Source organism: Crotalus tigris, unplaced genomic scaffold (assembly GCF_016545835.1).
Source record: "Crotalus tigris isolate CLP2741 ecotype Arizona unplaced genomic scaffold, ASM1654583v1 scf7180000018030.5226217, whole genome shotgun sequence".
In the NCBI taxonomy this organism is placed as follows: Eukaryota; Metazoa; Chordata; class Lepidosauria; order Squamata; family Viperidae; genus Crotalus; species Crotalus tigris.
Window position 1 is genome coordinate 5,114,949 of NW_024096786.1, and position 15,061 is coordinate 5,130,009.

General features: G+C 38.2%; 1 protein-coding gene across 2 annotated transcripts in view; it reads left to right on the forward strand.

The window, feature by feature from the left end:
* AKAP12 (A-kinase anchoring protein 12) overlaps positions 1-15,061 on the forward strand; it is a 66,002-nt gene that overhangs the window by 36,382 nt on the left and 14,559 nt on the right. The gene's annotated exons all lie outside the window — the stretch shown is intronic.

Consider the following 15,061-nt stretch of genomic DNA (forward strand, 5'->3'; position numbering starts at 1 on the left):
ATGCTGATAATCTTCCAAATTTTTGAGTGTTACATATTTTCATTTTATGAAAGGTTTACTATTGAATAACTTATTTGTTCATCCTAGCATTTAATTTACCCCAAGATTTACACAGAATATTATCTTTCATTCATTCTAGATTGATCATAGATCCTTTTATTAATATTAAACTATGATTAGAGCAATTTAAAAACCAAAGAGAGAATTTGCACATAAGAAAAGGGAGAAGAATATAAAAGTCTGTAATAAGCATCCACTTTCGTTAGTTACGGTTCATGGGATTATCAGGATCAATCTCAGACTAGGTCCATTTAATTGCTTGATACAGTAGGTTATAATTTGTAAATGGTTGTGCAGATTCTTTCTGTAACTTACCAGAATAATTTCAGCTTTGACTGAGTATAATTTAAATGGTTTGGGGATCATTTTATATGGTTGTATATTTGTGTAAATTGAGAATCTGATTGAACTGACTTGGAAGAAGAATATAAAACATGTGAAATATGTGCACATATATTTAGGGAGTGTTCTCTTTGGTATACTCTTCCCTTTCCAATTGTTACACCTTTTGAGATACACTTCAGGTATTTCAATAACTCCAGGGGGAAGCAAATGAAACCCTTGCATATACCCTGGAAATAGGCACTGTATAGCAAATACTAGGATTTAAATAAGACAGTGCCCTAACTCTGAACACGGACATGGGTAACAGAAGGAAGGAAAGAAAAGGGGGTCATCCTAGGTCTGTGGCTATTCTCCTGTAGGGATAACTGAAGGAGACCTCTTTTAATATTAACTTCACTGTATCTAATTCTCAGTACTAATCTAATTACAATAGAATTGGCAATTTTCAAGAACCTACATTTCACATGTAGTTGAACTGACATTAATAGAAGTCAGAAACCTTTTACTTAAAGTTTCAAAGTACATCTTTTGCCTTTTATATATTTGTAACGATAATATAATTGTATCCATAGCTTTGTCTTTAAAAGAAAATTAGTTTACATTTAAAGGAGTTAAGAAATAGATCAGCCCAAATTTATTTTTAATTTGCCCAGTTGAATCCAGCTGTACCAAATCTAGAGATAGTGAATAATTTTCTTTCCACATTAAATGTGTTGCAATATTAGATAGAATCACTTTGTGAATTGTTACAAATTTTTTAAACCACTTGTCAATTTAAAGCAAATATTTAAAGCAGTGGCCCGCTCTCACTTACAATTAAGCCAACACTGATCGTCATGGGATTAAATATGAAACAGAAAGCACATTTTGGCCTGAGATATTTAAATATGAAATAAGCTTCAATTTTATTTTAAAAAATGTTTGGAGGATTTGAGTGTATGGGAGATTTTGGAATATGGGCTGTATGTATACCATGTATCTGATGGATACAGAATGCAAAGAATTCATGGAGAAAATCCAGGGCGATGCAACAAATCCTCGGAGGAAAAAGTCAACCAACTCCAGATGTTGATATGGTTGACTGCAAACACAAGAGGGGTTTTCAGATTTAGCTGTGTCAGCCTGGGAATTTCATTCTTTCTTCAAACCACAGGAAATGGAATGTCTTCTTGCTTGTATTAAGAGAAGCATAAAGTGGGAGATTACAGAAAAAAAAAAAACCCTCCTCAGTTTCTTCTGTTTGCCACAAGCAAAATATATGAGTTAACATCTTTAAATACTATGTGAGTAAATAATAAGGTGATACTTATTTCAAACTGGAAAAAAGTTTTATCTTAATGATGAAGGGGAAACATGATTATAACATTTACAACATGATTACATGAAATTAATCTATGGTATAGGCTACCGACCTTTTCTAGTAAAACATTTACCCAGGGAAATAAGAAAACAAAACATGTTAAGCTCATATTTATCAAAAATCATAATTAATATGATTTTAAATCTTTTTGATAGAATGCTGACTTATGTTTTGAATTCTTTTTTTTGTTGTTGATAAAGCTTGGGAACTTGAAAGGTAGTTATAAAATAGGTACAAGGAGGATAAATTGATGCTTTTATAAAGATGGAGTTGGCAGAGTGAAGAACATCTGATATGTGTAGATTTTAAATTCTTAATGTTCTAATCGTACTGTTCCTGCAGCCCCTATTTTTAATTTCCTCATGCCTAAAAATGCCTCTGGTCTCAATAGGTGGCCCATACACCCAGATGCCTTATAAAACAAGAAAATAATAAACTGGTGAGCTTGTATTTGGAGTTTGTTTTCTGTGCATGTGTATGTTTTATCTGGGGAAGGATTGAAGTAGGCATGATAGTTGTTTTATTTACTTTTGCATGGTGTGTGTTTCATCAGGCTTCTTTCTGTTTTGGTTTAGCTGTAGGGCGTTGTTTTGCTTGGTAAGTGTTTGTTTTTGTAGATACAGTCAATTTCCTTTTTTTGTTTTTGGAGAGCCAAAAAGTGATCTGTCAATTTGGATTCAGATCGTCCCCCATTTCGCAGCCACTATCTTTTATTTTCATTGTTTAATTAAATTTGTTTGCTGCCCATCTCCCCATAAGATTATCTTTTCTGCATCACTTGGACTTGAAGTGAAGTGCTTGACTAAGGCCAGAGCTTAGTCTAGAGTTGTATCTCAATATAAAGAGGATTTTCTCAGTTGTAGAAGACTTGTAAAGTGCCTTCCTTATGTCTTGACATATTTTGGGCTTGACTCTAGGGCCTAGGCCGATAACTATTTTTTTTTTAGTTTTGATTTTAAGTTGTAGTGGGTTAGTGTCTTTTATTTTTTTATTAGTTTGTTTGGGATTTAGATTTATGCTTATATTCTGTTTTTAAATTGTAATGTTTAAGTACTTTCTAATTTATCCAGATAACTGTGGTTATTAATTAGAACTAGGATTGCTGTTTTATGTACAGGTGTATCTTGTTTTATTGCAGAAATGGAAGGTTTGTGGCAACCCTGCATTGAGCAAGACTCTCCGTGCCAATTCTCCCTCCCCAAAAATGTGTGTGCAATTTGCTTTATTGCGATACTTGGTTTTATTGCAGTGATCTGCAACCGAACCTGCAATGTTTCCCAGGGCCTATACCAGGGGTAGGCAACCTTGGTTCTTTTACAACTCGTGGACTTCAACTCCATGCTGGCTCAGGAATTCTGGGAGTTGAAGTCCGCAAGTCATAAAAGAGCCAAAGTTGCCTACCCCTGGCCTATACCAACAATTTCACAACAGGCTCAAACACTGGGAGCTTTTTTTAAAAAAATTTTTTAATTAAATAATAACAATAAAAAGGGGAAAAGAGAATTAAAATGCAAATGCATACATTCTCAAAGGAAAGAAATGTATAAAAAATGTCTTGAGAAAAATGAAAAATGAAGGAAGTATAATATTGTAAATTCTTGGAGATGAAAATAAGATTAACAGTAAAATGCTGCCCTCTGTTGTTTATTTTGTTAATAAAATACCGTAGATGTTTGTTTTATGTAGTTTTGTAGAAATATACACTAAAACATAACATATAAAAACATAGACTGGGTTAGTCTGGTGTAGGACTTGACTTCTGGTATTCTTGTTGCTTGATCCCTAATAGGCAGAAGCTGTCTATCTCTTCAATGCATTATCAATTCTAAGGCTGGTTACTGTATTTTGCTCTTTTGCTATATTTAATGTTAATTCCTTTTTGATGGTGTTCCTTGATTTTCATTACTAGAATTTGTAGATCATGTGCATTTTCAGCTGTCAGGGCAGCATCAGCACATACAGTACTGCAGGTTTCTTCCTCCAGTTGTGAAATCATGTTAATTTTCTTTCAATGCAGCCCCCTTCAATATTGGACAAAGTATGCAGGCTTGTCTCTTTTGCTGACATGGAACCCCTCTGTTTCACCATCTTCCGTGGGTATAGTGGCTTTCTATCCTGTGTGTAGGTCTCTTGTAAAGAAAATGGGATGTGCTGGGATTTCTTTTTTCCTGAGGACATTCCACAACTTCATACAGTCGACATAACTGAAGGAAAGCCTTTTCTTAATCTGTGACTACTTTCTGGTATTTGTTGGTTACCTGGCAACTGTAAGAAATACTGTCTCAACAATATGCAAATATGCGACACCTCTAAATCTAAACATTATTTTGCTAGCATGTAAAGTTAAGAATAATCTTCATACTCTGTTAAATTTCCTTTTTGTATTGCTATTTAGATTGAACCCTTCCAATCTTTTGGCCACTGCATCATTCTCCAAATTTACAACCATAGCTTTATCAGAATCTTTACTGATTTATATTTCTATAAAAATTCCATCAGTTTCTTGTAGCCTTTCAATCTGATAATGACAGGAGTGCTGATCTAACTTCATTTTCTAGAACTTACAAATAGAGAATGTTTTCTAAGATATTAACATCTCTGATGAACAAAATTTCTTTATATTCCTACCTTTGTTTTATCATGAATGATTTTGTATCTATCCATTGATTGCCTTTAGCGTACGTATTCGAGGTTGGACCACCTTTTTACTTCAGAAAACTTTCGGAAACTTCCTCATTTTTTCCCCCATGATTTTTCATCTTTGATAGTTTCTGAGATATGGCAATACTGTTTCTTGTCTGTTCTAACAAGTCTCTGAAATTCTTTTTAAGTTTCTTCCTGTGAACTTTGAGTGTTTTTGCCTTTGGTTTGTCATCATGACAATTTCCACCATTTGTTCTTCTGTCCAATTTGGTTTTTCTGTTTCTACCTCTTTGGCAGCCTCTTTTCATATTAATCTTAAGAATTTCCTTAAGTTCATTTCACAGTTCCTCTGATTCCCTATCAAGGAGGTTCAGGACTTCAAAACAATTTTTGATGTTCTCCTTGAAAATGGTGGGGATATATGTTCAAAATCATTCCATGGAAACTGGCTGACTTTCTTCTGCTTTACCTCAACTTGGAATTTGAACACAAGCAGTTTGTGAACACATCCCACATTCAGCCCTTGGCCACACCTTTGCTGTTATAATTGAGTTACTCAACCTCCTCTTGTCAGTTCTAATTTCTATGGACTCTGGTTGGGTGATGTACATTTATAGAGATGTTGGTCTAGTTGTTTTAAGACTCTGTTAACCATGAAAACTTCATTGGATTGGCAGAAACTGAGACATCCTTCTCCTGCTTCATTTGTTTCCTAGGCCAAACAGACCAACTCAGGGTTAGGATTTGTTATATGAAGCATGTGATCTCTTGCTAGAACATCACTGGTTACTATTTGCTTGCTTTCTTTCTTTCTTTCTTTCTTTCTTTCTTTCTTTCTTTCTTTCTTTCTTTCTTTCTTTCTTCCCTCCCTCCCTCCCTCCCTCCCTCCCTCCCTCCCTCCCTCCCTCCCTCCCTTACAAGTCTTCCTGGGCTCCTTTGTAGTATGCCAGCCTTCTTGGCCTTTACTTAATGCTACCACCAAGAGTTTTCAGTGGCTGCATTCATAATTAGAAACTTTTGTCACGAACCATCAAGCTTCCTTCCCCCCCCCCCCTTACTGGCATTTTTATTTAGATAAGCAATTGGTATTTAAACTTGTGTATCTGCTGAAATGATTCTAATCAAATCAGACCGAGCACACACTTGATTCAGCTAGCAAAAATTTAGCTTGCTGTTTGTTTATTAGATATCAGCAGATTATCAACAGTTAACTGGCAAAAGGGGCAAAAATATGGTTAAAGCAGAGAAAGAGACAAAAAGATGAACAACAGACAATATAAAAAGGGCAGAGCTCATACTATTGATAATTTGCATTTCTTGTATATCAATATATCTATATTGGAAGGCACCAAACTTTAAAGAGCCACTGTGAGAATGCTGTGGTTAATTAACATAAACACTCCCATAGGAAGTGGCTTTTGACTGTCAGTTTTAATCCTTTTATGTACAGAAGAGTTGCTGAAAAGAAATGGGAAGTAGGACATCAGATAATCCCTTTTCCATTCTGCACCATGAAGGTAACAATTTGGCAGATGGCAATGATGTGTACAACACAAAATAGGAGAATCATTGTGTAAAAAGGAAAAGAGAGCATGAGGCTAAACATAGCTTCACATTTTTCAGCCATAAGTGGACCAGATTAAAATATGAAAGGTGTTCAGTATTTACATCCTGTTCTCATTAATGTTGTAATCAGCTATTTCTAAATAGAAAGCAGCTCACTAAAAAAGTTATTATTTTTAGCTTCTAACTATGCTTGCATATTTAAATTCATATATATATATATATGTGTGTGTGTGTGTGTGTGTATGTATGTGTATACATACATACATACATACATACATACATATATGCAGGTCTTGGTGTATTCGGGTCTTTTCCCATGTAAAATTGAGAGTATCTTGGCGACATTTCGACGAGGTCCCACTTGTCATCTTCAGGCTGGGGGCTTCAGCTTCGTGCTTGTGCAAGCAAAATGTGATCGGAGCTGCCGTCTTTCTATAAATATTGGTGGGGATGTGTGGAGTGCTGGCTTAGTTGCTGTAGAAGGGTTAGTTGGCTGTGTTGGAGCTATTGTTTGTGGATTGTTCGGCTGTTTCGTAACATCCTAAGTAGCTGAGGTGCTGGCTGTGTGCCCATTAGTCTTTTGTGTTGTAACGACCTGGGTAATGGGTTGTGTGATGACATCCTGAGATCTAGTGTACTGATATCCTGAGTTATGTGTTGCACCATCCTGAGTGGTAGGCTGTGTTGTAACATCCTGAGCTTTAGCATTGTAACCTCCTGAGTTCTGTGGTGTGATGTCCAGGGCAGAAGGCTGTAATTTTAATTTATAATAGTAGTAAAGTTGGAAGGGACCTTGGAGGTCATCTAGTCCAACCCCCTGCTCGGGCAGGAAACCCTACACCATTTCGGACAAATGGCTATCCAGTCTCTTCTTAAAAACTTCCAGTGTTGGAGCATTTACTGCTTCTGGAGGCAAGCTGTTCCACTGATTAATTGTTCTCACTGTCAGGAATTTTCTCCTTAGTTCTAGGTTGCTTCTCTCCTTGATGAGTTTCCACCCGTTGCTTCTTGTCCTGCCTTCAGGTGCTTTGGAAAATAGCTTAATTCCCTCTTCTTTATGGCAGCCCCTGAGATATTGGAATACTGCTATCATGTCCCCCCTTGTCCTTCTCTTCGTTAAACTAGAAATACCCAATTCTAGCAACCAGTCCTTATATGTTTTAGCCTCCAGTCCCCTAATCATCTTTGTTGCTCTTCCCTGTACTCTTTCTAGAGTCTCAACATCTTTTTTACATCGTGGTGACCAAAACTGGATGCAGGATTCCAAGTGTGGCCTTACCAAGGCATTGAAGAGTGGTATTAATACTTCACGTGATCTTGATTCTATCCCTCTGTTAATGCAGCCTAGCACTGTGTTGGCCTTTTTTGGCAGCTGCAGCACACTGCTGGCTCATATTTAGGTGATTGTCTACTAGGACTCCGAGGTCCCTCTCACAGTTACTACTATTGAGCATGGTGCCACCTATGCTGTACTTGTGCATTTGTTTTTTCTTGCCTAAATGTAAAACCTTGCTTTTTTCACCATTGAATTTCATTTTGTTAGTTAGTGCCCAGTGTTCAAGTCTGTCCAGATCCTTCTGTATCTTAAGCCTGTCTTCTGGAGTGTTGGCTATTCCTGCCATCTTGGTGTCGTCTGCAAATTTGATGAGTTCCCCATCTATCCCTTCATCCAAATCGTTGATGAAGATGTTGAAGAGTACTGGGCCCAGAACAGAGCCCTGGGGCACCCCACTACACACTTCCGTTTGGCTCCGAGTTTGCGGTCTAGCTCTGTGTTCAATAAAATATAGGAAAAAAAACCACCATGATAAAAATAAAACAAACCTGTTTAATACAAACAAGTTTGTAAGTAAAAGAGTTACCAAGCTTTCATAGGCCCGACTGCCGACGTCATCAGGGTTGGAATGCTGTTTGTATTAAACAGGTTTGTTTTATTTTTATCCCGGTGTTCGTTTTTTCTATATTTTATTGATATGTGTTTGCCCAGGATTCACATTTTTAATGTTATTAAGGAATATATATATATATATATATATATATATATATATATATATATATATATATATGTGTCTTTGGTTGTTCGGGTTTTCTCCCGCGTAAAATTGGAAGTGTCTTGGCGACGTTTCGACGAAGTCCCATTCGTCATCTTCAGGCTGGTGTTTTCAGCTTCGTGCTTCGAGCAGCAATGTGTGGTCTTAGCTGTTTCTTCCTTTTAACTGCCAGTGGGGGTATGAACTGATTGGGTGGGAGCTTGGCTGTGTTCTGATTGGGTGGAGGTGTGTTCTGATTGGTTAGGGGCTGGCTGTGCTCTGATTGGCTGGGGGGTTGGCTGTGCTCTGATTGGCTGGGGGGTTGGCTGTGCTCTGATTGGCTGGGGGAGTGTTCTGTTTGGTTGTGCTCAGGTTAGTCTGAGTTGCAGAGGGGTTTAAGATTTTGGGCTGCCTTGCTATTTTTTGGCTTCGCGTTCGTGGTCGTGCCTCATTTCATGGAGGGTGTCAGTTTGCTTCATGTATGGATTGGAGGGCTTTAAAGTGGCTAATGATGCAGCTCTGGTCTGGCTTCTGGTTTGTGGTCGTGCCTCATCATCGGTGTGGCTTTGGGTTTGCTTTTTGCGTGGATGTGTGGTGGTGACATCCTGTGTGGTTTTTGTGAGTGTGGGTCTGGTATCATTTTTTGTGTTAGGGAGTCGTTTGTCAATAAGGGCGGGTTTCCAAATGGCTGGTAGGCGGGAGGTATCATCTCGCTTGTTCATGCTGTGTGGGCGTTTTTCTATCTCGATGGCTTCTCTGATTATTCTGTTATTAAAATGTTCACTTTTGGCAATGGTTCTGGTATTTTTAAAGTCAATTTCATGTCCTGTGGCTTTAAGGTGTTGGACCAGGGAAGATGTTGGTTCCTCTTTTTTGATTGAGTTCTTATGTTCTTCAATGCGTGCACTTATTCTTCTGTTGGTTTGTCCGATGTATGTGGTGGGACAAGTGGTGCATGGGATTTCGTATACTCCTTGATTTTCTAATTCAATTTTATCTTTGGGGTTTCTAAGGATGGTGGATATTTTTCTGTTTGTGCAGAATGCTGTTTTGATGTTGTGTTTATGGAGGATCTTACTGATTCTGTCTGTGGTGCCTTTTATGTATGGGAGGAGGGCTTTGCCGTTTTCTTGTTCTTTGTCTTGGATTTTAGTGGGGGTTTCTTTTTGGATTAGGTTTGTAATCTTATTTCTATGGAATCCATTGGATGTTAGTACATTGGTGAGAGTGTGTAGTTCGGGTTTTAGGTGTTGTTCGTCAGCTAAGCGTTTTGTTCTGGAGATGAGTGTCTTGGCTACAGAGTTGATCTGTGCTGGGTGGTGGTGTGAGAGAGCGTGCAGATAGCGGTTTGTGTGTGTTTTCTTCTGGTAGATGGTGTGTCCTAGGGAGCCATTGGATTTCTTGTAGACTAAGACATCCAGGAAGGGAAGTTGGTTGTTAGCTTCTGTTTCCATGGTGAACTGTATTTTGGGGTGTAGGCTGTTGAGGTGTGTGAGGAAGTTGTCCAGTTTTTCTTTCCCATGTGGCCAGATTATGAAGGTGTCGTCTACGTATCTGAGCCAGAGTTTGGGTTTGTGATCCGATTTTTCTAGAGCTTGGGTTTCAAAGTGTTCCATGTAGAGGTTGGCAATGACAGGTGAGAGGGGTGATCCCATGGGTGCTCCTTCTGTTTGTTTGTATTTTTGTCCATTATAGATGAAGTATGTGTTGGATAGGCAGTGGTTGGTCAGATCTAAGATGTGTTTGGGGGGGTTATATTTGTTTTGGATAGCTGTCAAGGCTTCTTTGATAGGCACTTGGGTGAAGAGGGATATGACATCAAGCTCACGAGTAGGTCGCTGGGCTGTAAGTTTTGTTTCTTTATGATCTCTATAAACTGGAATGAGTTTTTTACGTGTGAGGTGATGGATTCTGCATAGGGCTGTAGTTGTTTGGCGAGAAATTTGGCTAGGTTTTGTAGAGGTGAGCCTATGGAGCTGACTATAGGTCTGAGTGGGGTTCCTTCCTTGTGTATCTTGGGGAGACCATAGAGTTTGGGGCATCTGGATGATTTCTCTCTGGGAATGATTCTTTGCTGGATCTCTTCGCTAATGGGGGAGGCTTTTATTTTGGATCTGGTGGTTTTTTCCAGGTAGGTGGTGGGATCTGTATTTAGGGGTTTGTATGTGGAGTCTTGGAGTAGGTTGGTTAATTTGGTTTGGTAGTCAGATGTGTTCATAACCACCGTGGCGTTGCCCTTGTCTGCTGGTAGGATTATTATGCTGGTGTCTTCTTTCAGGTTACGTAGTGCTGTCTGTTCCTCTTTGGGTAAGTTGCTTTTGGGTGGCTTGCTGGTACAAAAGCAACTTACCCAAAAGCAACTTACCCAAAGAGGAACAGACAGCACTACGTAACCTGAAAGAAGACACCAGCATAATAATCCTACCAGCAGACAAGGGCAACGCCACGGTGGTTATGAACACATCTGACTACCAAACCAAATTAACCAACCTACTCCAAGACTCCACATACAAACCCCTAAATACAGATCCCACCACCTACCTGGAAAAAACCACCAGATCCAAAATAAAAGCCTCCCCCATTAGCGAAGAGATCCAGCAAAGAATCATTCCCAGAGAGAAATCATCCAGATGCCCCAAACTCTATGGTCTCCCCAAGATACACAAAGAAGGAACCCCACTCAGACCTATAGTCAGCTCCATAGGCTCACCTCTACAAAACCTAGCCAAATTTCTTGCCAAACAACTACAGCCCTATGCAGAATCCATCACCTCACACGTAAAAAACTCATTCCACTTTATAGAGATCATAAAGAAACAAAACTTACAGCCCAGCGACCTACTCGTGAGCTTTGATGTCATATCCCTCTTCACCCAAGTGCCTATCAAAGAAGCCTTGACAGCTATCCAAAACAAATATAACCCCCCCAAACACATCTTAGATCTGACCAACCACTGCCTATCCAACACATACTTCATCTATAATGGACAAAAATACAAACAAACAGAAGGAGCACCCATGGGATCACCCCTCTCACCTGTCATTGCCAACCTCTACATGGAACACTTTGAAACCCAAGCTCTAGAAAAATCGGATCACAAACCCAAACTCTGGCTCAGATACGTAGACGACACCTTCATAATCTGGCCACATGGGAAAGAAAAACTGGACAACTTCCTCACACACCTCAACAGCCTACACCCCAAAATACAGTTCACCATGGAAACAGAAGCTAACAACCAACTTCCCTTCCTGGATGTCTTAGTCTACAAGAAATCCAATGGCTCCCTAGGACACACCATCTACCAGAAGAAAACACACACAAACCGCTATCTGCACGCTCTCTCACACCACCACCCAGCACAGATCAACTCTGTAGCCAAGACACTCATCTCCAGAACAAAACGCTTAGCTGACGAACAACACCTAAAAACCGAACTACACACTCTCACCAATGTACTAACATCCAATGGATTCCAAAGAAATAAGATTACAAACCTAATCCAAAAAGAAACCCCCACTAAAATCCAAGACAAAGAACAAGAAAACGGCAAAGCCCTCCTCCCATACATAAAAGGCACCACAGACAGAATCAGTAAGATCCTCCATAAACACAACATCAAAACAGCATTCTGCACAAACAGAAAAATATCCACCATCCTTAGAAACCCCAAAGATAAAATTGAATTAGAAAATCAAGGAGTATACGAAATCCCATGCACCACTTGTCCCACCACATACATCGGACAAACCAACAGAAGAATAAGTGCACGCATTGAAGAACATAAGAACTCAGTCAAAAAAGAGGAACCAACATCTTCCCTGGTCCAACACCTTAAAGCCACAGGACATGAAATTGACTTTAAAAATACCAGAACCATTGCCAAAAGTGAACATTTTAATAACAGAATAATCAGAGAAGCCATCGAGATAGAAAAACGCCCACACAGCATGAACAAGCGAGATGATACCTCCCGCCTACCAGCCATTTGGAAACCCGCCCTTATTGACAAACGACTCCCTAATACAAAAAATGATACCAGACCCACACTCACAAAAACCACACAGGATGTCACCACCACACATCCACGCAAAAAGCAAACCCAAAGCCACACCGATGATGAGGCACGACCACAAACCAGAAGCCAGACCAGAGCTGCATCATTAGCCACTTTAAAGCCCTCCAATCCATACATGAAGCAAACTGACACCCTCCATGAAAATGAGGCACGACCACAAACGCGAAGCCAAAAAATAGCAAGGCAGCCCAAAATCTTAAACCCCTCTGCAACTCAGACTAACCTGAGCACAACCAAACAGAACACTCCCCCAGCCAATCAGAGCACAGCCAACCCCCCAGCCAATCAGAGCACAGCCAACCCCCCAGCCAATCAGAGCACAGCCATGCCCCTAACCAATCAGAACACACCTCCACCCAATCAGAACACAGCCAAGCTCCCACCCAATCAGTTCATACCCCCACTGGCAGTTAAAAGGAAGAAACAGCTAAGACCACACATTGCTGCTCGAAGCACGAAGCTGAAAACACCAGCCTGAAGATGACGAATGGGACTTCGTCGAAACGTCGCCAAGACACTTCCAATTTTACGCGGGAGAAAACCCAAACAACCAAAGACCTACATACAAACACCCGCGAAAACCTCAGAAAACATATATATATATATATAGAATTTCCTGATTATTCCTTGAAAATATACAACATATGAAGCAGAGAAGGGAAGGTGAGGTTTCTTAAGCAAATTTCCCCTCATATAAACATATGCATGCACAATTTGAGTGAAGTTTGGTATCTTGGTTTCTGCCTTGGCTATTGCCTTATAATAGTTACTGGATTTGCCAATCTAGTTCTTTGTGTCTTGAAAGCATTTTTAAAAGCTAAGCTGAAAGGAGGGCTTTCTTTTTCCAGAAGACATTTGACATGTAGAGTATTTACTAATATAAACATGCAACATTTCAGTGTCAACAATTTCTAATGTCTCCAAATCATATTTATATATAATATGTTCACCTGGTGCCTATTTTCATTATTGATATATCACTATGGCCGGAGCTGCATTTCAGTGGAAATGCTCCTAGTCAAGAAGTTTCATCACATTGTATTTAAAAAAATAGAGCCTATTTTTGAAAGACCTTTGAAGATAATTTGTAAAATTTGTAGTGCTGGGAATTAGAAATGATGCAGTTCAGGTAAGAGAATAAATACTGGTCTTCAGTAAAAACAAGATGCCAGGCACTTTTGTTTTCACTAAAAAGCCTGGGGACCAGTGGCTTAATAGTACAGTGGTAAAATATTGTTCAACTGAGTATTTGTATTAAAAGCTCTTAAGGAATTGCTAGTTGTTCCATTTTCTTTTCTCATAAGGGTTAATTTATAGGAAGTTATTCAAGTCAAGTTATTGCTTGGCTTCTTGACGTGGAAAAGTAATGCTTTCAAATAGTGACTGCATAATTTTAATGCTTTCTGAAAGTCTGGATACATACAGTATTTCAAAGGTACCATACAGGGATAGAGAGACAGTTTGGTGCATGTAGTGATTAGACATTGGAAATTTTGAATCTAGTTCTGCCTTAGGTCCAACGTCAGCTGACTTTGGACCAGATACACACTCTCAGCCCTAGAAAGGATGTAAATGCAAACCACTTCCAAAATCTTGCCAGCTGCAGGGACTTTTCCAAGCAGTCACCAGGAGTCAAAGTTGATTTGAAGGTATACCCCCCCTCCCCGGATCATACAAGAATGGCTGAAAATGGAAGCCAACTGTGCTGATGGGCAAACTGCATATATTATAATTTTATTATGATTTCTTCATGTTGATGAAATTTATCTAATATAGAGCAAAACAATTCAGTTATAATTTAATTGCTATAATGTTTTCAGCATGTAAATATATATGTTTCTTCAAAATAAACTAAATTTCTTATAATTGATGTATTTAAATTGTTCTAGCTTGATCTGAATGATATTGCAAATTAGACTATGGTGATTTCACAAACAACAATATTTTAATCATGCAAGTTGAAATATATGATTACAGAATTATTTTGAAAATGTTGCAAATATACATGTCCCAAAATTCCACATGGTATCCAGCAAGGTTGATTTTTGAGTAATATGGTTTTTTTGGCAACAGTCCAGCAAATGCTGCATAAGTTTGTTTATTCAAATATTATGGCCATTAGAGATTTATTTTTCTAAATTAGAATAAAATAGAGTAATTTATGGCATTTTAGTTGTTACTGAGTTTTAGTAACTCCATTCCCTTGTCACTCTGGCCTAAGGCTAGGAATCATGGGATTTGTGGCTCAGCAACCCTAGACTTGGAATATAACTGAAACTGTATACAAAAAATTGCATACAATTTACAGGACATTAATAATGTGTTCAATAAGTAGGCATTCAAACATTGTATATCAAACCACAATTTGAGTACTTTTGGACAACTAAACAATGAGTTAAAAGTGAAATGTGCATAAGCATAACACGTAGCTTGCATTAAAATTCATGGAAATTATCATTAAAATATAGTCTTAAAATTTGGAAAAAGAATGAAGAATTGCTATGTCAAAACTTGAGAAATAAGATAGTTTATCCATATTTCCAATATTTACTCTTCAAAATCATTTTTATTTACACTTCCCACGTACACATATATTACATCTTTCTAATATCTGTATTTTTGTTATAAGTTTCATTACTGATACGCTTGACTTTTCTCCTAGAACATATAAATCAACTAAGTTGTATCTCAAAATCTTTTTTAAAGAAATACAATTTTGTACTACAAAACTCTTTCCAGCTTAGTTCTGAGCATTATATGTCTTAAAAACATAGTCTGAATTTCACTTCTTTAAAAAGGATGAGACTTAGATAAGGAAATTATGAAGTAATAAGAAAAAATATTAAGCTAAAAAAACAAATCTGGATTGAAATTTTCTTACGAGATTAAATGTCTATTGCTGTTTTTTCCTATTATAAATACAAAAATTATTATTTCAAAAATGGAGACTTAAATCCACTTATACTCATTAATTTTAG